Source organism: Carassius carassius, chromosome 45 (genome assembly GCF_963082965.1).
Source record: "Carassius carassius chromosome 45, fCarCar2.1, whole genome shotgun sequence".
In the NCBI taxonomy this organism is placed as follows: domain Eukaryota; kingdom Metazoa; phylum Chordata; class Actinopteri; order Cypriniformes; family Cyprinidae; genus Carassius; species Carassius carassius.
In genome coordinates, this window is record NC_081799.1 from 4145662 (window position 1) to 4171137 (window position 25476).

Genomic DNA, 25476 nt, shown 5'->3' on the forward strand with positions numbered 1-25476 from the left:
ACGCAAAGCTTTTCAAAAAATGGAAAGGAAAAACTTTTCTGTTCTTATTTATTGTTGGCATGTAAACAAACTTTAATGGTGCTATAATACATTTTATATGGTATATGCAAATAAAGTCATAACAAGCTCAAAGTTTTGACATGTTGGCTGTAAAACAGGAAAGCGAGCAGCTGAGATCTTGAGCTCACCACCCTTACCTTCACTAGAGACGCCTGCAGGGAAATCACTCAGGTACATCAAGACCTGACATCACATATTCCTTTCCCAAAACAGTATGCAGTGATACACATTTAAAATAGTAGTAGGTTACATTATTATTATTATTGCATGACCTCACTAAACTGTGTGGTTATCAAATAATGTACATGCATATATTTCTATTCTGTACATTTATTTAAATTTTGGTATAAATTCTTAACTTTTTGCCAACCCTTGGGGAAAAAAACACCTGTACTTATAAATAATTAATATAATATTAATATAGCAAGCAATATAATATTAATGATATAAAAGTCCACTTCCATGCACTTAAACCGCACACTTATATGACTATGTTTCTTAACACACTTAATTATACTTTTATAAAAAAGTTCACTTTGTAATAATTTTAAATTAAAAGTTTTACTTTAAAGTATTAAATCATTATGTTATTATTAATATTCGTTTGCCATGGTTTAAAGACGAATGCCTATTTTGACAAAGTTTGAAACATACTAAGTTAATGTAAAGTACTTGATTAGAACTTTAACTGTAGTGTTTTTTTAAACATAATTTTTATGTTTACATTTAATATACTTTACATGTACTAAATTGCAAATTCATCATTAAAAATGGTCAAAATACAAATATACATAAAACACATCTCAATAGAAATTAAATTAAAGTATATTTTAGTTTCGCAAACATGCTTGTCAGTGCATCTGGCAGTACGATTTAACCATATTTCAAAGAGAACAGAAGTATGAAATTGCATGTATAATTAAGTCCTACTTAAGTGGATAAGCACTCTTAAGTTTATCTAATTGCATTTAATGTAAGTTTAGACTATAATACATTTTAATTCAGTTCTAAATAACATGAAAATAAGTGTCTAAAATTATTATATTCAAGTGTATTAAAGTATATTATTTCTGTAATATGAAGCTTACTCTTTTTGTTAAGTGTACTTATGTAACATGGAATGGCAAATTCAATACATTGCATCATCGGATACAATATTTCACCCAGCTTGCATTGGTTGTACACTTCATTGGCAAACATAGTAATCAGGTTGTTAAATTTATACAGAAAAAAAAGATCAGTATTGAAGAGTATGAGCAGTATGATAATGTTGTAGTTTATTCTGTAATAATTTATATATTAAGAACAATGTATTGTATTGCTCTTGATTTTCAGATTGCAACTGAAAATAACTAAAATATGCAATATATTATTTTAAAAACTGCTACCAATAAATATATTAAAATGAAAATACAATGCCGCACTGCTGCTACATACAGTCCTGCGAAGGAGAAAAGATTCAACACTGTCTCCTTATTTACATGCACACATGGCCTTGTTGTCCAGTCATGTGTGAGAAAGTACGAGCCATAAAACACAGACCTACACCGAGACGAAACGTGATTCATGGTGCGTGTGTGTGTGTGTCCCGCGTTATCTGCTCTTAAAACTCAGCCATGTTTTCTGGAGATCACTCTTCGCCATTGCATGCGTTTGGATGTTACCATGGCTACCTCCTCTCCGCTGAGGTTATTTTTAGTATCTGACACGTTCAGTGTGAAAGGAAGGACGCTGAGCCAAGATGGCAGCGACAGAGAAGAATGAGGAATATTGTGGCTGAGGATTTCTGTATTGTCTCAGCTAAAGAGGATTATGAGTTTAGAAGAGCAGCAGCGTTCTGGAATATAAACACATGGCGTTGAAAGAAAGAAAACAGACTGTAAACAGTGTTGTGAAGTGGGCTTCGCAGCTCAAGCCGTGCACTGAGAAGCTACACACAGATTTTCCATGGATTTCGGTTTAAATCACTTCTTTGTGGTGTAGATATTTGAATCATTCCTTCTAAGAAGCAGATTTTCATGTCTACCTCTATCATATCATCTTAATGTAACATCAAAGAACATTTAAACATTTTAGTTCTTTTTATATGATCACAATATCATAAATAACAGAACATGGTGGAAAAAATATATAATAATAATCAAAAATAAAAAATTCAGCTTTTGAATTTGATAAGGTAACCGGACGTCCATGTTTTCAGGGTCTTTCATGGTCTTTGAAATCACCCCCCCCCACCCTACCCTCATTCACTATTCCCTACATTAGTCCACTAATATACTCCACTTAAAGGAGAGAATGAAAATCAGTGTGTGAATTTGGACACTGAGTGTGCCTAAAGGGCTGCTGCTTTTACATAGTTTGGTTATTGACATTTAATGATCATTTGAGATCTTAGCAAACTGGCAGCTGCAGTAGTAATGAACATATTTATCTTAAACTTCATGGAAACTAGCATGTATAAACCTCAATTAAACTATTTAGTAATCAATTAAAAATAAATCTTTACCTGTATGATAATGCTGTACTCCTGTTGGACAATTCATTTGGAAAATGGATGGATGGATCATTCAGCTGCAGCCACCATCTTCTGGCAAGATGTGGGAATTCATGACTCTCAGAGTGCATTTTGGGTATTCTCTAGCCCAGGGGTATTCCAAAACCAAGCGTGCCTCATTTAAACCACATACAGTAACATGCAAAGGGCCACAAATTACAATTTGCATCATTAAGACTTCATCTAAGAAAATATTTGCAATTTTACTGATTTAGAAATGCAGTTTATTACTCATCTAAGGTTTGCTTGTCCTTGTCATAAATACTGAACATGAAAAAAAGAAATCTGAAAAAAAAGTTAATTAAAAGTTTGTTTTACTCAAACTCACAATGCTAAAACTCAAATCATTCATTAGCAAATATAGTTTCCTATTTTATTAGAAATATGTTTTTTTTTTCTATTTAAGCTCCCCAAAAGGTCAGAATGATTACATGTGATCGGTTTCATTCATACTAGACAGCAGAGGGCGCTTGAGCAGAATCACTGCTGTATATACACTACTCTTGAGCAGAATCACTGCTGTATATACACTACTCTTGAGCAGAATCACTGCTGTATATACACTACTCTTGAGCAGAATCACTGCTCTATACACAAATCCGCCGCGAACTCTATCTTGCCTGCCGCCATTACTGCGTGCCTGCGAAGTGTGACGGTGTGACATTTGCCGGTGCCCTCCAATGACATTTCAATGAAAGCGGATCCTGCTCATTAAAGAAAATGTCTGGTGAAAGGGAACATTGGGTAGATGATGTCAGGCAGTGGCCAAAGCTTACCGATAAAGGTAATTTATTGACAACATAATGTAATAATGTAAAAATATGTAATGTAAGAAGTGTATTAATTTATGACCACAATAAACTGAACACTGTCATTACAAACTGTGTTGCTAATATGTTCACAAGCTTTACAAGTTTCAAATAACTATAAGGCCATCCTTAAAAATATTCTTGTTTGCCAATAACCCGACCGACCCAATTAACTATTTTTCCTCTTTTAGTCCGACCAACTTGCCGACTGTAATTGCGTTACGACCAAAGTCTATGGTTAAGACCCACGGATTTTTTTTACACTTCAAACAACTAATACAAATGCAATAAACGCTTTTCACACGCTCTCACACCACACATCCATTTTCTCATGCACAGAAAAATGTGCGACGCAAAGAGGACACGGAGACCAGATCAGCTGTCAGATTCTGTCAATTTTATTTCGAAATTCAAACAATAAATACTCCTCCGCTCGACCAGGAACTCTGTGCAATCCGTATGGCCATAAACATGGGCAATCAATGTGCAACAAAGGCTCGCGAATTTCACAAACGGTTTTATTCCAGGCCTGTAGTTTTGTGCTGTTGTTAAAACAGCCAACCACACAACACGCTCTTCCCGGCATCACTGGACAGCATACGTACTAAAAAAATTAATAAAAATAACTTTTCTTACAGCTTGAGCTAACATCTGCTACAGCTGCCTACGGGACCAACACGCTGCTTAGCAGCAAAGGCACGCAGTAATGGCGGCGCTGCTTTACTTCCATGTTTCGCCGGATTTGTCTATATGAATCACTACTGCACAGACTCAGGCTCCAAATGAATCACTACTGCTCAAACTCGGGCTCCAAATGAATCACTACTGCTCAAACTCGGGCTCCAAATGAATCACTACTGCTCAAACTCGGCCTCCAAATGAATCACTACTGCTCATGCTCGGGCTCCAAATAATCACGACTGCACAGACTCCAACTCCAAATGAATTACTGCACAGACTCTGTCTCCAAATTAATTGCTACTGCACAGACTTCATCTGTGCAGTCTCTGCTTCCAAATGAATCGCTACTGCACAGACTCTGGCTCCAAATGAATCGCTACTGTGCAGAATCGGTCTCCAAATTAATCACTACTGTGCAGACTTCAACTTCAAATGAATCGCTACTGCATAAACTTCATCTGTGCAGACTAGGTCTCCAAATGAATCACTACTGCACAGTCTCTGCTTCCAAATGAATCACTACTGCACAGTCTCTGCTTCCAAATGAATCACTACTGCACAGTCTCTGCTTCCAAATGAATCGCTACTGCGCAGACTCGGTCTCCAAATGAATCACTACTGCGCAGACTTGGTCTCCAAATTAATCACTACTGTGCAGACTAGGTTTTCAGATGAATCGCTACTGTGCAGACTCCAACTCCAAATGAATCACTACTGTGCAGACTCTGTCTTTAAATTAATTGCTACTCTGCAGACTTGGGCTACAAATGAATCACTATTTGGGCTCCAAATAAACCACTACTCCGCAGACTCAGGCTCCAAATGAATCGCTAATGTGCAGACTCAGGCTCCAAATTAATCATTACTCTGCAGACTCGGTCTCCAAATGAATTGCTACTGCGCAGACTCTTTCTCTAAATGCATTGCTACTGTGCAGACTCTGTCTCTAAATGAATAACTACTCTGCAGACTTGGGCTCCAAATTAATCACTATTTGGGCTCCAAATGAATCACTACTCCGCGGACTCAGGCTCCAAATGAATCACTACTCCGCGGACTCAGGCTCCAAATGAATCGCTACTGTGCAGACTTGGTCTCCAAATGAATTGTTACTGCGCAGATTCTTTCTCTAAATGCATTGCTACTGTGCAGACTCTGTCTCCAAATGAATCGCTACTCCGCAGACTCAGGCTCCAAATGAATCGCTACTCCGCAGACTCAGGCTCCAAATGAATCGCTAAAGTGCAGACTCAGGCTCCAAATTAATCACTACTGCACAGTCTTTTAAACAGAAGGAAACAGAGAGATGACATCCATCTTTTTTACTGTCTATGCTTGTAATAATAACAATAATAATAATAATTATTATTATAAATCTATTGGACTCTCATTCTGACAGCACCCATTCACTGCAGTGAATCCATTGGTTAGCAAGTGATGCAATGCTACATTTCTTAAAATAGATAAGTACATTTTCAGTAATTTTTTTTATTTTTGGGTGAACTATTCCTTTAAGTTAAAATTCTATACAACGCTATACAACCCACACAGGTGAAATAGTAGCCGTACCTTCTTTTCTGTTTATGAACATGATGCAAACACATAAGAACCAATGAAATAAAAAATAAATACAATTACAAAAATCTGAGATTAATCATGATTAAATATTTTAATTAACTGACAGTCCTATTAGAGGTGTTTAATGTAATTGAACTAGACATGCAATTTTACAAAACAGAGTATAGGCTAATTAAAAAACATTTTTTGACACATACCCTGTAATAAGAGTTGCAAATTATATTCCCTGAGGTCTGCAGTTTATGCAGTATGATAAGGAGAACTGGAATAATACATGTCACAGTAATGTTAATTTCAGAAATCTTGGTCTAGATTTGTTTTTTCTCCTGGTTTCTCACAGTCTCGCTGAAGCAGAGACAGGAAGTCCAGCAGGGATCAGTGAGCAAACCCATCACAGGAGAGGTCAGTAATTTCCATGGGTCTTATTTTCTCACGCAAACACAAATGTCAACAAGCTCCCCTGCCTAAGATAGAGAATCTGAAGACATTTTTCATTCTGTCAGTGAAACATTGCGGTCTGTGGCTATCCAGGATAAATTAGTTAATATCTGCCAGTTTTTTTTTTTTCCTGTAAGTATATCATTTAAATTTGAAGTGTACAGTTTTGCTCCACTGGTGAAAGCAAACAGAATTGCTCTGCAAAATAGTAAGTAAATATTAATTAATTCATTCATTCATTCATGCATTCATGAATTCATTCTGTAGAAAATAAAGGTAAGGCTTCTCTGTAAAAAAAAAAAAAAAATTCTCACTATAAAAATAGAATTTTGTTTGTGGTTGTCATTTTCATATGAATCATTTAAAAGACACAAGTTCTAATGTCATTACATCTAATGTAATATTTGAATATATGTGAATGAATGATTGAGTATATATGAATAATGAGCATATCTAAATACATTACTAAGGAGATTATACTGCACTGCAAGGTTTTTTTCTGCAATTGTGAATGTTTTTGATTGGTGGATTGCATGATTGCACACATAAATACAATATTTAGCTCCTTATATTAAACACAAATAAATTAAAAGCACTCTTTAGTGAATTTACTGACATATAGTGAGAGTAAACGCAGTTGCATAGGGTAAATGTAGAGCTGGGTGTGAAGCATGGAGTATCCTGGACACATTTACAAAATGTCTCCCTGGAGTCTCATTTAAAAAATATTGGCTCAGCCAAACTGTCTACACATTGATTTAGTGCCGTCCTAAGATACCTATGTTCCTGCCTCTTACATCACCATGGCAACCCCTCGGTGCAAGGGCCGCTGAGGTTGTATTACTACATACAAATATCAGTTAGGGTCTATGCATACAGATCACAAGAAATGCTGCCTTTGTCAAGTAGTTTTTTTTCAAGGTTAAACAACCATTAAAACCTTAAGAATCAACATCAGCTGCTGTAATTGTGTACAAAGCTTTTGAATGGCTTACAATTACGCCTTTAGATTCTCCGTTCTCCTGTTATTTTGAGCCTTTGAGTTCTCTGAAGGGGTTTTTATGGGTTAAAGAGCATGAAAATCCTAATCTATTAACAATTACAACGGGCTTTGTAAAAAACCTGGACATTTTTATATATGTAGTGCAAAAAGAATACTTGTGTCTTTCTTCGTCCTCTTAATATATATGTTCCAACTTGTTTTCACCAAGGGTCTCATTTATAAATGTTGCGTAGGCACAAAATAGGCATAGAAATTGTGGACGCATTTTTTACGGACATATCGGGATTTATAAAAAATAAACTGTGTAAATATGTACGCACCGTACGGACATTATAAACCATATGTACAAACTTTTTTTTAATAGAGTGAGAAAATTAATGCAGTAAACAACGACTTTAAACTCTGTTTTCATGTCGATATACACATTTACATTAAATATTTCACTCGCATTAAAAGAGATTAACACTGAAATTACATAATTTTACAAACAACATAATTGTATAATTTCATTAACAATAAACAATTTTCCTGTGACGTTATTTTTTACTAAAGCGAGGAGTGCTATAGGTGCACAATAATTAATCTTTAAACTAAACTACAGACCATGTTATGAGAAATATTTCAGCGAGAACAATGATCGATGATGCGTACTTACTGCGATATCATGTCGTACACAGGTTCTGGCGTGCACATGGTTTTATAAATCTGAAAACTTTTGGGCATACGTAAAATCTAGCTTTTGTGCCTACGTAAAATTTTAGGATGAAATCTACGGAGAGTTTTATAAATGAGAACCCTGGTTTTAGCAAACATACCCTAAATGTTATGCATATTTTGGCCTGCAGTGGAAAACCTTCTGCTTTCAAGGTTTTTCTGTTCTGTATTTGAGTGCAGAAACCTCAGAACATTCATTTAGTCAACACAACATTCAGTCTTATTCACTAACCACCAGCAATCCATTTTACTTAGCCACCATGCATTTAAAAAGCACTGCATCATGCCTATTTAAATTAAAGGTCACATTTTTTTGTGTTTTTTTTTTTTAAGCTTTTATTTGTGTTTACAGTATGTAATATAACATGTGTTCATGTTTCGCGTATAAAAAAACACAGTATTTTTCACACAATTCACCTATCTGTAAACCGCTGTTTTCACGGTCATAAAAATGGGCTGATGACTTCCTTGTTCTATAAAGTCCCTCCTTCAGAAATACGTAACGAGTTCTGATTGGGCCAGCGGTTCCTGTGTTGTGATTCGACAGCAGCTGAGCACACACTGCCCTCCTGGAAACGCGATTGGACTAGTTTTGGAGTAGTTTTGAGAAGCAAGTGGGCAGGAGCATGTGCTGGAGATGTACTGATAATCACAGGAGCGTTTTTACTGACGAGATGCGCATGAAAATCACATTAAATTTTTTGCACAGCCCTAACATCTAGTTAACAAAGCTAAACAGCTTTCCCTTTGTGTAATAAGTTACAGAAACTGTTAAACGCACCAACTTAAATAATAAAATACACTTACTGGTTGTGGTCCATAATCAGTGTTGGGAAGGTTACTTTGGAAATGTAATAGGTTACAGATTACAAGTTACCCTATTTAAAATGTAATAGTAGTGTAACTTTTTAAATTACTTTAATAAAGTAATGTAACTAATTACTTTTGAGTACTTTTTGATTACTTTTCTAAATTTCTAATGAATGTTAATTTGCAACTGTTAATCATCTTCAACCATTTTACACCATGCAGGTTTAACCTTAAAGTAGTGCTCAATACTGTCAGACTTTCACCATCCTTCATCACCTGAATTAAGATGATCACATTTGAACACATCCACCACAAAATCACTTTAGTACTGCATTTTACTTTGAGATTGATCTGAAGTTCAATGCAGATTTAAAATCTAAAGAAATAGTTTATAGATACTGTTTTTGAAACCAAATCTTTGCATACAGGAAACATTGTACCCTAACAATGGTTTGGGGAAAAAATTGTTAATAAAAAAATACAAGCATATACATCAACTCAAACACGGTTATCTAATAAGCATGTGTCCTATTTTCTGTACTAAACTCCTGAAACGTTGGTGCCTTTTTGAAACACTGCTGTCTCTTTGTATATGATATGATGATAGTTTCTCAAAATAAGTAAAATGCTCATGAAGTGACTCACAGCAGTCCTAGAGATTATGTTTGTGTTAAAAAATTAGGCTGGGAAATCTCACACTCATACACCCACAACACATTCTGAAACATGGACAACCCTATTTTGTGTATGGACCTGACATGAAAAAGATTTAAATCCTTAGGTTGGGGACATGCAATATAATTTAGTTCTCTCCTGAACTGCACCTTCACTTACATTATCCATCCATCCTCTCATGACTTTAATACTGAAGATTTTTATTTGACTTTTACCATGTTTTGTAAGTGCATTTTTGTTGGCAAATTAATTACCACTTGTATTTATTTTTACTACAAATTCCATGGTTAAAGTCTGCGGTTAGTGTTAAATAACTAATTGTGTGCACATCCCACCTTCTGGCAGGTGCAGGACAAAAGAAACTACTGAAGTGAAAAATTAATAATGTCCGCAACACTGCTAAACATGGGAGTTAGAAGCAGTGTTGCGGACATTTCTATATTTTTTTCACTAAACTATGGTTAGTGCCATACTATAGGCTACATACATTTTCCTAAGGGTTGTGTTTTTGTCTGCATTAGCTCCCCCTAAACCTATGATAAAATATGATTATTTGTCTGCTAAATTACTACTGTAACATTACTATAGATATTAATGATGTCGTTTTATACAGTATTTTGAGTGAGTGTGAGCAATGTGCTGCTGCTGCTTGACTAAGTAAACAAAGTAAAAACTACAATAGCATATTTACAGATAAAAGTGACCTGCACTTCAAGATTCAAGATTTTTATTCATCACATACAAAATTATATATAGCATATATAACCAGCAGTGAAATGTGAGTGAAACCCTGAACAGAAGTGTCGCTTCTCTGCTCCAGCTGTGCGCTTCCACAGTCCACTCTATTCTCTCTCTCTCTTGTATTGATTACTTGAAGTCTGATCCAAACCGTTTGGCGGAGGCGCGGAGCGCGCGCGCGCTAGTGATGTGTCGTTCTTGAACGATTCGTTCATTTTGAACGAATCTTTAATGTGACTCGGGAAGAACGAGTCGTCTCGGGGAGTGATTCGTTCAGTCGCGCATGCGCATTATTCTATAGGTTCTGTTCTAGTAGTAGTGATCAGAGAATGTCTAATAGGAAGAGAATTGGCACTCTCTGCTTACTTCCGGGTTCTGGATTGGTTGCAGTAACACGTCTCTATCCATGCGGGGGAGCTCGCGAGCAAATGCAGAATGAATGGAGGTCTATGGCGAAATACCCCTCAAAACCCACTTTTCTCAGGATATAATTTTTTGTCTAGTAATTTAAATGTTGTATTCGAAAGGGGGGGCTAAGATAATACACTCAGCTGAAAATTGCATTTTTAAGTTCACTTATCTGCTCTAAAAAAGCGTTCAAAAATGTGATGACTTCACATATTTTCACACTGCCAGAGGGTCTGCTGTCTTTCCGATTCATGGCTTCCTTACTCGTGGCATCGACGATAACACCAGCTGCTACTTGAGGTAAGGCTCTTTCGGTTAATACACGAGTTACAAAGAGTTTTAGTGCCATCAAGCGGGGTCTGTGGTCGTAATCAGTCGCAAGTCCGTCACTGACCAATCAGCATTCATTAGCAGAATGCTAGCTTGTTCCGGCCAACAACGGCCCCACCTGTAAGAAATCGAAAGGACATAAGTACTGGTTCATTCAACTTTCGACCTATAACCTATGTTGAACTTGCAAAGCCTACAATAAAATCTGAGATTTCTCAACGGCAATCGGGAGAAAGAGACACATTTAGCCGTATAGCCCCATTGACTCCCATTCAGTCTGCACTCGCTCGCGATCACCCCCAGTGGAATTCTAATGGAACTGCAACCAAAATCAATACAAAGGGGGCTGAATAGGGAGTGCCAAGGCTCTCCGTAGACGGGCTCTGGTAGTGATTCACCTGTCAGTCAATGCAGTCTTGAGCCGGAAAGAGAATTGATTAGTTCATAGTTCGGGTCTATCGGGTTTTTGACTCGTTCCTTAATCACGTGACAGCCCCATACGCTTACCCAATGCAGTCTGAGCCGGAAAGAGAATTGATTAGTTCATAGTTCGGGTCTATCGGGTTTTTGACTCGTTCCTTAATCACGTGACAGCCCCATACGCTAAAACCAATGCAGTATGAGCCGGAAAGAGAATTGATTAGTTCATAGTTCGGGTCTATCGGGTTTTTGACTCGTTCCTTAATCACGTGACAGCCCCATACGCTAAAACCAATGCAGTATGAGCCGGAAAGAGAATTGATTAGTTAATAGTTCGGGTCTATCGGGTTTTTGACTCGTTCCTTAATCACGTGACAGCCACATACGCTAAAACCAATGCAATATGAGCCGGAAAGAGAATTGATTAGTTCATCTCATGAGTCTTCGGGTCGGGTCGAGTCATTCCTTAATCACGTGACAGCCCCATACGCTAAAACCATAGACAGTAAAAGAATACAGTATTGAGCCGTAGAGAGAATTGATTAGTTCATCTTTCGGGTCTTCGGGTTGTTCGTTCTTTTGTCCCGTGATGTGACAACATTGGCTAGAGTAATTATTAAATCAGATTGTCTGTATAAACCATACTTTTGTAACATATGACACTTTATAAACATTAAAAAACACTGTGTACATACTTTTGAATTGTTGTTTATTGTTTATTTTTGTGCCAGAAAAGCTTTGTAACAAAGAGGACAACTATTCCAAAATAAATCAAAATAATAAAAAAGTAAATCATTAAAAATAAAATTAAAAGATAATAAAGCCACAGGGTCTAATAACCTTAACAAATGAACTTTAAAAGTACAATATAAAAAAAGAAAAAAAAAGAAAAACTAAATATTGCACAACAAGCTTTGCTTTTTTTATATAATAATTTAAAATGAATACATTTTAAAATAAATAACACTTTTGTGCCAAAATACAAACTTTATATCAAAGAGGATAACTATTCCCCAAATAATTTTAAACCATTTAAATAAAAATAAATGAAAATTAAGAGATACTAAAGCTACGGAGCCTTATAACAATAACAAATTACCTTTAAAATCACAACAAAAATATTGCACAACAAGCTGGTCTTTTTCTAAATAAATAAAAATAAATAAGCTTTAAAATAAATAACACACTGTGGCTATATTTTTAGGACTTGCTTTAAGGCATGTTTGCATTAAAAAAAACAAGCTCCCTGACCTTGGATGGGCTGAGTCTGTTTCTTCTATCTGAGATAATCTGCCCAGTTTTAGAAAAAATTCTTTCAGATGGCACAGATGTGGCCACAATGCAAAGTCTTGTCTTTGTGACTTCAGAAAGGCTTTTGTATACTGGTGAACATCTTCTCTACCAGGCCAGAGGGTCTGATGTGCGGGGTAAGAGTGGCTCTGCAAGGTAGGCCTGCACCTTTATAGCATCTGAGGTCTTAGAAGAGGTAGCAGAAGGCCTCAAGCTTGCTACCCTCTCGTCAAAGTCTTCCCAAAACATGGCCCCTGCACTGGCAGTCGCACCAGGATCTGAACTATCCTCCTCACTCTGAGCTGGGTTAAAACTGTTAAAGCTGAAGTTATCATAACCTTAATGTTTTAAACTAACATTAATAATTCAAATTCAAAATTTTATTTGCTTTTAATGTATATGTCATTATGTCCTTTTTTGAGCAATCTTCTTATACATATATTACACCAATATTTAAAGTCTGCCTAGGAAAAGCAATTATTATACCAGCAAACTCAAAATTGGAGTAAAAATGAACAAACTAGTATAAATACTTTTTATTGTAAGCTTGAATTATTATATTATTATATAGCCTAGTGTTTATTTACCGATAGACAGTCAAAAAGACAAATTAATCAATATTTTATTTATAACAGGGTTTTATTTATTTATAAAATAATAACAAACCACAGATCCTCAACAAACAGTAACAAAAACACAGTGACAGAAAATGTCAGAAATAGCGTATGGGTCTGTCACGTGATTAAGGAGCGAGTCAAACTCGACCCGAGACCCGAAAGACTCATGAGATGAACTAATCAATTCTCTTTCCGGCTCAAGACTGCGTTAGTTTTGCGTATGGGGCTGTCACGTCATTAAGGAACGAGTCAAACTCGACCCGAGACCCGAAAGACTCATGAGATGAACTAATCAATTCTCTTTCCGGCTCAAGACTGCGTTAGTTTTGCGTATGGGACTGTCACGTGATTAAGGAATGACTTAAACCCGAGGACTTCTTGTCAGATAAGAGGTGAGGTGAGCTAATCACAGACTGAAGACCCAGGTAAAGAATGATTTTTTTTCTGTATCTTATAGCATTTTAGGTTTGAATTGTTTTTAGTGTGATCAACGTTTGCGTAAGTACTAGGTGTGTTGGGGAAGTAACACATAACATTTTCATTACATTTTGCTAAAATGAACGAAATGAACGAAATGACTCGAAAAAAGATTCGTTCATTTTGCTGAACGAGACTCAAAAGTCCGAGTCGGTAAAATGATCCGAACTTCCCATCACTAGCGCGCGCCCAACCATTTCCAGTCACGACTAACCAATTCATGATTTATTAGAGATTTAATTATCGAATGGCGGATTCGGAAATAATCGCTTTAGTACATTCTGCGTGCAATTATACAATAACGATATTAAAATAGCGGGCCAAATCTGCCAGGCCACCGGGAATTGTCCTGGTTCTCCCGATGGCCAGTCAGCGCCAGGTTTCCACAGACACGCAGAAAGTGCAGAAAGTCATAGATTGTCATGTTGTGGCTTAATATTCACAGACACTCCCATATCGCGTTTTGATTTAAGTGTACTGACCTACTTTTGATTTATTCTTCCAAAATGTGACATATTCCGTCCACGTTAGGCTGAATTCCATTTTTATGACTGGATTCCACGAACCAGACTGTGTTTTCCGCGTCGCGGAGATTATGGGCCATATGTCTTAGTGCAATTTGGGAAAGAAATAAGCTGTCTGAGGATGTGTAAATATTCAAATGTAATCCCCTTCGTAATCGTTAAAATTTTCAAAAGTAACTGTAATTTAATTACTCATTTTTTCTTAGTAACTGTAACTGATTACAGTTACATTAATTTAGTAATTAAATTACGTAACGCCGTTACATGTAACTAGTTACTCCCCAACACTGTCCATAATCAACGCCTTCTCCAGACAAAGAGGGAACTGCTCCATCTTTCAAGAATAATCTTTGTGCGAATCCGGCATTAAACTGATTGAGATTGAGGAAGCTGTCCTCAGAAAAATGTGCTGCACATAGTTTTACATGTGGATTATAATTTTCGGGAAACGAGTTAAACATAAATTGTAACCATTAATCTCCAAGTACAGCGTCCCTGGGAAGCCCAAACAAAGAAGATTGGACTCCAAGATGAAAATAAAAGCGTTTCGACGACATGGCGACAAACACAAACGCAACTCTTCCTCTTCTCCGTGGGATTGCAACAAGACCACGCCCCCTTTTTTGTGTGTTCATGTGGGCGGAGGTTAGTCAAAAAACTGTTTTAGTGACGTCATTACTGCAGGAACTAGAGGGATGTAGTCCAAACGGGTCATTTTTTGTAGGCGAATTCTGTTAATAAAATATCTCGCTTGGCATTGAACTTTGAGCTTTAGAATTTTACAGATATTATTTATACTCTAACAACAACATTACACACTAACTAAAGTTTAAAACATGGGATCACGAAGAACGGGACCTTTAAGTCATTGTCGTTTTTCACCAACGCATCTCCCTTTACAGTTAATTATATTTATTTTTTGTTAGGCTCATTGGTACAAGGTTACTAGATTAATTTTGAACTTTATTGTTGCATGTCAACTGTCTCCAATATCCGTGCACCATTTTTGCATTTTTTCCCCCTAGTGGCAGCCGTACAGAACTTTAAAAGTGTAGTGAAATAGCCTTAACAATGAATTTGAATGAATAATTAATGAATTTAGAATATTTACACACATGCAAATATTCTACATTCTATTCTAATGAACGGAGAATAGTAATATTCTAGTAATTTCACACAAATAATGCGACACTATTGATATTTTAGTGCAAAAATATTCTTAATACTCACACTCATGGTTATGATTGAAATATATCACAACCAGTCTGTCAAATAGTTTAATTAATAGATTATCCCACTTTAAACTGGTAAAGAAAAATGTACTAAGTATAATATTATCATTACAGATGTCTCTTTGTGCTGCAGACATGAATGATAAATCACACAAAAAAGTCAATCAGCCACTTATCAACACTCTAGGAATTTTTAGCAAAGCACAAAAAATTGAATTCTCGTTCCTCCCTCAGTATTTTTCAGTGTGTAATGTCAATATTTGAACATCTTCCTCTTCTGTTTTCCAGAGCACGTCAGAAAATGTTACATTATAACATTTACCTTTCCACTTCACAACAGTCTTAAAATATCTACTGCACTTTCCTTATAATGAGCTGTATATTTAAACATACTTTGTGAGGCAACTGAACTTTCTCATTCACTGGATGGTGAAGCTTTTATAATGCGTTTCCAGTGGTGCACTTTATTCACCCTCAGGCCATCCAAGATGTAGATGAGTTTGTTTCTTTTTCAGATTTGGAGAAATGTAGCCTTGCATCACTTGCTCACCAATGGATGCACTGCAGTGAATGGGTGCCATCAGAATGAGAGTCCAAACACTGATAACCACCACTCCAGTCCTTCAGTTAACACCTGGAGAAGCCAAAAGCTGCATGTTTGTTAAAAACAAATCCATCACATTTAACTTTAAACTAGTCCATATCCATAATAACACTTTCTACAATGAAAAAAAGAAACATTTCCTTTTCCATTACTTAAACAATCCACCCACATATTTGTTTAGAGCAGTTAGTAAATGGCACTTGATCTGTGCATATTTCTCTCATGATTCAGAAAAGATGACTGTTTCACTGGACAGCAATATTGATATTTCTTGCAATGCAAAAGCTGATGCATGCAGTCTAAGTGATCTGATGATCACCACACTCCAGTACAGTACGCAAACCCACAATCTGTGTTGCCAACTGTCTGCTCCGGGAGGATCTGTAATGGTGTAGGCAGACATTTCATGGGAGACTTTAGGGCTGATAATTGTTCTTAATTGTGGTTTTACAGACAAATAACATAAGCCATTTTCAGGTCCAGATGCATTCACATGCTGCAAACACAACAGCCTTAATAATCCTAAACTGTCATACTTCCTTAATGTCATGCATACACGTTAAAATGGGCAATGAACATCAGCACAAACAACCTCTACAGTCGCTAGTTCTACACATCACTCAATCTTAATATGGTTGATACAGAATGCATGATACATGAACTGATCCAATCCGTGTTTATGAGATTTAATGGGAGATGTATGATTCATGAAAAAATCATTCTTGTGAGTCAGATCTTTTCAGTGAATCACTGGGTCTATTTTACAGAACTAGAACTAGCCACATATATACGTGTCATATGTGTGTCATCCGTGACATATGTGTGTCATTACTGCAAAATACTAAATCAACAAAACTATTAAAAAAATATTTTGACAGAATAATTGAGTAACTAATGACAATCAAAGCAGAATCCCAAGGAGATTCTAAAAAGGTCAAATTATACTATATGACTTATACTGTTTACAGGCATATGAATTCATATTTAATTGTTCATATTTTAATTGAAGATATTTCATATTAGCACCACTATCACTGCAATTTAATGCAGTTTTAGTTTTAACAGACTAAATTTCACAAATGTTGATATTCAGATGAAATGACAAAATAAAAAAAATAAAAAATGTGTAGCTATATTCATCAAATGGGCTGACACATTTGTGCCATATGTCCAGAGAAAAAATACAAAATAAAAAATAAAGATGGGGACCATCTTATCCAATGATAATATATTTAATTACATAAATTAGTTGTTTCAGATATAGCCTACACAATATATCAGATGAGATAATGCAGCAGACATTATTTTCTGTACCGGTGTTAATAATGAAAGAGAAATGGGTTGATGGGAAGAGGATTTGGCTCGATAGTTAATGATTAGACACAAAGGAGGGTCTTCCCCTCTCAGAGGCATTGAGAGCTGCTGGCCTGAGGGGGAACACATACACACACACACACACACACACACATGCACACCACAAAGCAACATGCGCTCTCTGCATTCCTCCAGTCTCTTTGTCCAAACTGCATACATTAAACGCCTGACAGCACATCCTCAGCGCAAACAGATGGGTGTGTAGCGCCTGCCATGACAAATGATCATCTAATAGCAGTTGCCCAGTGAAACGGCATTCTGTTGGGTAAGCGTTAACAGGACGTGTTCTTGCTTTACTTGTATATGTATACGTAAATATGCATTCACGTGGACGTTCAGGTGAAAGCAGTTCAAACGATTCCACCAGTCTACCTCCTAAACCCGCACGATGCTCTCACAATTCCCTTTCTAATGAATAATTCAAGAGCAGACGCAAACGTAGTCACTGAACTGGGGGACCAGTCAAATCACAGTACGCTTCTGTTTGGAACCATAGGGGTCCTGCTTGTTTGTCTTTCCATTCACGCTTGAATTATGTCCATTGTCCAATTCACAGGCGAATTGTTCTTTTGAACCGATTCATTTTGAAGGATAATTCGGTCGAAACCATTTACGAAGCTGACTTGGACTTATTTAGAAATTGAGTTCTCAAGCGAGATGGGAATGATGTTGGATATGTAGCATAATTAAATAATTATGAACCTAACATTAATAATAAGATTGCTGGTGAATATAGCTAGCCTAATTCTTAAAGGTAATGCGTATAATGAACAACGCAACAGACAATCAATATAAAACTTAGTCTATTGAGAACTAAAAAAAAAAAAAAAAGAAAAAAAAAACCTTTTATAAGTATTTGTAGATCATTTCACTGCAAGCAATGCCTTCTCTGGTGAAGATGGTAATGACATTTTTAACTAAATAGGCATTCATTATGAATAATAACACTATTAATATTTATATATTAATGGCATTTATCTAACAGAATGTTGTTAATAGTGTTTGAACAATAAAAACCTCAACATCTGACTATGCATGAAGTGCATTCCCTACTGAAAAATAAATAAATAAAATAAATAATTGGAAAAGTTGATGGTTTGTAATGTGTGTAATAGTACTCATAGTGGAAACCATTCGTTTTTTGTGATGGTTTATTTGAGTACTATTACGCACATTACAAACCATCAACTTTTCCAATTACCAGTAGAGTGCAAAATGAAAGTTACAATTAAAACAAGTACAACTGAAAGTGAAAAAAGTGAAAGTGACGTGACATTCAGCCAAGTATGGTGACCCATACTCAGAATTCATGCTCTGCATTTAACCCATCCGAAGTGCACACACACAGAGCAGTGAACACACACACACACACTGTGAACACACACCCGGAGCAGTGGGCAGCCATTTATGCTGCGGCGCCCGGGGAGCAGTTGGGGGTTCGATGCCTTGCTCAAGGGCACCTCAGTCATGGTTTTGAGGGTGGAGAAAGCACTGTACATGCACTCCCCCCACCTACAATTCCTGCCGGCCCGGGACATTTCTATTTCTCAAAGAAGTCACTTTCAAAACAAAACGTTTTACTGCAAATACCATGGTTTAATTATGATAACAATGTTTTTTTTTTTTTGGTAAAACAGTGCGGAATTGCAAAAACCTCCTCTACTACAGAGTTAACAACACATGTAAACAATTCTGTTTCGCCGCCGGTGTCCTGCCAACATGGCGGAGACTGTGATATCGAGGGGAGGGGCTCTGTGCTATGACGACAACTCCTCACTCTCAATACCGAAGGCCCAGCTTCTGAGTATTAATTACCTCATGCTGACAACCCTACTGGACCCGCGTCGCGTGCGTCATAAATATTCATGAGCGACTCCTTCGCCATAGTAGGAATGGGTAGATTCGTGTTCCCGGCCCCGCCTCCCACTCATCCCAGCGTCTCTGTGTGTGTGTGTGTGTGTGTGTGTGTGTTTGAGTGCGTGCGTGTGTGTGAACTCCTTGAGCATTCACGATCGCCTCTAATCACAGATCTCCAATCAAACAGCGAGCCCAGTTACGCAGATACCGCTGCAGAAAACACAGATAATGGAATACCGGTTTCCCCAATCTATTCCCAGTGAACACTGATGGATTAATTCGGGAATAATATACATCCATCGCACGGTAAGTTGTTAGAGGAGGTCGGAGGGGTGAAATTATGAAGCATGTGGTAGTTGCAACCTGCCATTGTCTCGTGCGTCCGTTGATATTTTGTTTCCATTTTACATTCGCTGGCAAAGAAACGGGGACATTTCTTAACACGCTTGTTATCTGGATCTCAGAAATAATTGCGTATAAAAATGTGCTAATAGTCAGTAATAGTAAATCATGCACAACTTGGGACACCCAGTGAAAGCTACATGACGGAAACAAGTGATCTTCTCATCCTACAGTCCTGATGGAGCATCTCGGTGATGATTGACAGCTGTCCTCATGGCATAATGAATCAGAGATGGAGAATTCCAATTTGAAAGGCATAAAATGCACCGATAGGGAAGTTGCGAAGATTTTGTGCGCCAGCGAAATAAATAAATTATACGATGCGTTTTTACGCGCAAATACGAAGCGGAATCATGTGTGATGATTTGACATTTATCTGATTTGACCGAATGTCATATGGAGTGCAAGTAATGCTGGACACACAGATGGGTCCACATAGCCTTTGGGCTCAGTTCATAGAAAAATGCAGATACATATTTTGGATAGAAAAGCAGAATTTAGTGATTCATTTAATTGACTGTATCCTGCCGTTTTTTGAAGATCATTTGGGATCTTTCTGCACCAAAGCCGGACTGTAGTATATCGTGAAGACATGGACTGGTCACACAATGTGGGAACCCCTTAAGTTACTTGGCCACATATTGCATTGCATGTTTAAAGCATGGTCTCTGGTTGTTGTGGTTTAAGGGTCAAATTAAGGGTCTGGAGCTTCACAATATATTCATTTAAAATGATAAGAGGTATTTTGTTTGTATATTTTAGTCATGCTTTACCTGAAATCACTCAGTCTTATAGCTTATGCTCAGAAAAAGCTGTCACTGGGGTTGTACCTTTTCAAAAGGTACAGATTTGTACCTATATTTACACCTTAAGGGTGCATTTTAGGACCAAACAAGGTGGAGTTTATTGGATTGGTGAGATATGGGTGTTTTTGTATGAGCTATCCATGTGGAGAGAATTTGAATAGGTTATCTGAATGAAGTCTGAGTTGGTTGTTTAACCAAAGTACTTGTGTTCTCTCGTCGTTTAATTCTAGAGTGACTATAGGAAAGATTTTACTTGAATTATTTATTTAGATTTAGCTTTCATATACTAAATATGCATTTCCCCCCCCCCCCCCCCTGTATGCTTTTTGGAGCAAGAAGTAAGTCAACCATTGTCTTTGATTTTTGGCCAAGTAGGACATGTTCCTGGATCAGCATCAATATCTTTTGCCATTGCTGTCTGACTAACCCAGCTGTAGCTCTAACTATTAGCTGCTCTAAAGTCATGGAGGAATAACAGCTTGATAATACTGCTGCTGAAGCTCTGTTGCCAGCCCTAACCCTTAAAATCTGATTGGTTGACAGGACTGTTGTTTCTGGACCAACACGATGTTGACGAACATAGCTTGTCTAGAACAAGGAAAAGCCTACGGAGGGATTCATTTAGTAACATCTGTTCATGAGAAGTGAACACATGGCTGATAGATGGATGGTAATCTCATAGACTGATTCCTGCTATTGGGTTATTCATGGAAGTTTTGAAAAAATATTACACTTTTCTGTGATAACGTAGAGACTATTAATACCTAGGAAGATGGTAATATTAGCAAGTTTTAGCGATTTAGGTTTTCCTTAGTCATGGGGGAAATTGAGGGGAAAAACTGTGATTTCCAGGCCTTGAAAAATGGAAAATTCATTAGTGATATACAGATACACTACCACTCAGAAGTCTGGGGTCAGTAGGATTTTTTACTTTTTCTTTTCTTTAATATATTTCAAATGTAATTGATTCCTGTTACCAAAGCTGAATTTTCAGCATAATTACTTCAGTCCTCAGTGTCACATGATCTTCTGAAACATTTTAATATGCCAATTTGCTTATTTCTCTCTCTCTCTCTATTTTTTAAATAATGGATTTATTATATATAAATCGTTTGCAACAATATAAATGTATTTCATCACATTTTGTCAATTTAATGCACCCTTACTGAATAAAATAAAAATAAAAGAAATTGGTAATGTATAGAAAATATATACTGTAATTACAGACTAATATATATAGACTATTGCATCAAGACAGTTGAATAAACACTGCAAAACAGCACAAACATGCAGAAAATATTGTGATTCTTGAGAAAAGGTAGTGCAAACTCGTTCAGTCAATAAAAAGAACATTTGGAACTGTATAAACCTCTTTCCTGAAAATCTGAAGGTAGAAGTTACTATACAGTGCAGCAGATGTGAGCCGCTGCCATGATTTATTGTATATTAACCTCAGTATCCTATCCTGCAGGAAAATCTGTACAATGTACAATGTTTGAGCACAAATTAACAAGTCATTGTGCTGGCCAAGTGTTTATTTGTCAATTTTCTTTTGGGAAGTGTCCTGGCAGTGTTTGAACAGAATGATATAGGCCTGTAGACAAGTACTTGATTGTTTAGTTGTAAAAGCACCATTTAATCGAAAATGCTATGAAGTGTGCCAGGTCAGATATCCATCAGGTGTGAAGTCAGCAGTAATGCTGACCTGAGAGACAGGAAGATGAATAATACTGAGATCCGCTGTGACCCCTTTCATTCTTCTGAAAGTTAAAGCTTTGGTTAATTCTCCAAGGCAGATAATCGGAAACGCCTCAGTCAAGTTTTTAATTACCCAGCAGTTGAAATGCAAAGGAAAATCATGGTTTCCCCCAAGAACAGCTTTTTTTGCGGGGCACTGCTGATTTTCCCTGACTGTTAATTGCTGGTGAATTGGAAAGAGGATATAGTGTGCAGCTCTTGAAGGCTTTGAAGCGAGAATTAGCCACGTGAGATGCTTTGGATTTATGCGTTCGTTCCAGAGAACACATTTAAACTGAGCTCTGCTTGACTGCGCTTCATTTTCTCATCTCTGTGCTGACATATTTAAAACGGGTTAGATGAATACTTAACCCATCACACAGATAAAAAACGTAATTCGGTGTCACAGTTAATATATGTCAAAGTGCTGTTCCATATACATGTTAAAATTAGCTGATTGGCATGTCATCATATTCTAATTTGTTGAGAATTGGTGGGTTTTTGTTAAATGTGAGCCAAAATCATCACAATTAAAATAACCACAGACTTAAACTACTTCAGTCTCTGTGAATTGAATTTATTTAATACACAAGTTTCACAATTTGAGTTGAATTATTGAGTTGAATTTATACAGCTCCGGTAGCCGCGTCGGAGCTGTAACGCGCCGGGCCCATAGACTGTATGACGGTGCCGCAGACGTGTGCAGTGGAAATCAGTGGTGAAACAGGCGTAACTTTTGCTACAGGCTACGGTTGACTGAGTGTCTTCTTCTGCATATTATCGCTTGTTAAACACATAGACAGTAAAAGAAATGGACACAGCGACCCCATTGGAACTGAAGTGAAGCCCATTTTTAGCGTTTTTTAGCACTTCCGTTTCTGACGTGCAGACTCAAACTAAGCTTGATGACGTCAGCAACCTGTCTGACAAATGTAAATCTTCTAGTAGCTGTGCGTGAAAACTGCCATCGTTAATCTTGCAGAGACAGCGAGCTTGAGCGGGGAGTTCTTTGGCGTGAGTGAGCAGGAGTAAGTATTCTGATTAATTATTTTGTATAGTATTTTAAAATGTAACGCCAGTACGCCATATTAAGTTAATTGCCTGCGAGCTTCTCTTCCTGTCTGTACGGTAATGCGACAGAGAGTCGAGTGGTTATGACGCAATCGTTAGCCTATTTTTACAAAAACTGTTTCTATGGGGCCATAATGTAACATAGAAGGTAATGGAGCCCTTTATACATTGTCGTGTATCTTTATAAATAAATAATGGACAAACAGAGTCTTTAAATGCCTCAAATGTAAAGTTATTCGCTGTCAAAGTGATGCCAAAATGAATGGGAGTCAATGGGAATGCTAACGCAAGTGAAGTTCTGCTACAAGATGGCGGCACACAGCCGACTTCAACTTCCGGTCGACTTCCTTGCCGCCTGGTTAAACAACTAACTGAGGCCTAACTGCCACTAGTGGTGGGATGGTGTATTGTAACTGTCTCATGGATAACAGTGATCATTCTGGTGGACCCACGGCCCTCGTGGCCCACAGGTGAAAAACGTAAAGTTTTTTGCAGCCCTCCAGGTGGTGCTCACGGCCCAAGCGTGGGCCGCGGCCCTATGGTTAAGAATAGGTGGTCTAAAGAAACTGATGTCAATTCATGAGAGAAGCCAGTCAGTTTAGTATGTGGCAAAACCATTTACAGTGCTTGTATATAATGTTGTATTTTACTGCATATGATAATTTGTACTCGGTATAGCAGAAATGATTTTCATTTCAATAAAAATTGATTAGTTAAAAAAAAAGATTCAAAATGCACCTGCAGACTGTTTTTCATGTATAGCAGACTATTAATTTCCGACTATTTATTCTAATCTTGTGTCTCGTCATAGGTTACATTTCCATTGTTTTTGTGGTGGTGAGGAAATTTTCCCACCAGTTAATCGATGTGTGACAACACCAGTAATAATACCGGTATCACCGTGGGGATGGGGGCTTTCCCTCTTTTCCTCACTTTCCTTGGCTTTTAAGTAGCTTGTAAAACTAAATAGCTTTTAAAAGCGGTGTGCGCATTTTACTTTCACTTTATAGTGGCAATTCGGCAAATAAAGCAATTGTTAGTTTTTAGTTCGTTTGAAATTTTCCTCTTTTTCTCGCTTTCCTTCGCGTTTAAATAGCTTAAAATCGCCGTGTGCATTTTACTTTCACTTTTGAATTAGTGGCAGTTTGGCGTCAATTGATTGAATGCAACAACAAAATACAAAATCAAACAGTTTAGCCTATATAAAACATAGAACTTTTATTAACACAACAAATGAAATGCACCATGCTATAGGGCAGGGCAGGCTATGCCTTATATGAAATAACAAAAAACTTACATAAAGTTTAAATAGGTATACACAACTGGATATAGGTAAAGTATAAGTAATAGGTATAAGTAAACATATAATATATATAACCAAATAACTAAGAAACGTAGAAAGTTTATTAGCAAAATGAGTAAGAAAGCTTGAAGGCACGGGGTACACCTTGATGTCAAATAAAATAAATAAATGACACAAAGTTTAAATAAAGTAAAAATCAGCCAACAATGTGGAACCAATTAAACAAGAAACAAATGTAAAAAAAAAGAGAGAAAAAAGTCACTTTAGATAAATGGCAAAATCAACAGTCTTTTTGAAAAAATCCAAAATATTGCCAAACAGGCGCTTTTGCATTTCGTTTCGAAACTAAATCATCTGCCGTTGTCTTGTCTGTCTCACCACACTCTTTTCTTCTCAGTCAGCTCGATTTTAAATGAAATCTAATCTGTGATGCGACTGTCGTTCGGCAAACACTAAATGATAAAATTATTTTTATTACTATAAAAAAACAAAACAACAACAACGGTGGGGGTCGGTGGGCAAGTGACATAACCAGTGTTGCGGCTTAACACCGGTATCACCGTCAGCACCGTCTATCGCAACAAGCCTATTACATATTAATACATATTTTATTGTGATAATTTCTAAATGGATATATTAAACAAACGAAGGTATGTATAGCAGTAAAACCGTTGTACTGCAAAATTTAAAATTGACCACTGAATAAAAATAATACAAATTAAAGTAGAACTTGAAAATCACTTAAAATGACTAATATAAATGTGTTCATGTCTTAATTTTTAAAACGTTAAACCATCTAGTTTTTATTTTGGTGGTTTACACTGTGTTCATTTGCTTCTCAGAGTTCAGTTCTCAGGAAATGAAGGTGCTTTTTAAAACTAACGGAAAGACTAATCTGTAACCATAACCGTAGCATAGCATCAGCAGCGCATGATGCTATAGGTAGCATTACTGTTTACTGCGA

General features: G+C 36.9%; 1 protein-coding gene across 2 annotated transcripts in view; it reads left to right on the plus strand.

Moving 5' to 3' along the window:
- Positions 1–6281: 6281 nt before the first annotated feature.
- LOC132127426 (phospholipid phosphatase-related protein type 1) overlaps positions 6282–25476 on the plus strand; it is a 73242-nt gene continuing 54047 nt past the window's right edge. Inside the window, exon 1 of one of the 2 annotated variants that reach the window (XM_059539287.1) lies at positions 6282–6328. The gene's annotated coding sequence lies outside the window, so the exon portion shown is untranslated. Of the gene's footprint in view, positions 6329–19266; positions 19500–25476 lie in introns of those variants that run through there. The other variant, XM_059539286.1, reaches the window with a different exon arrangement.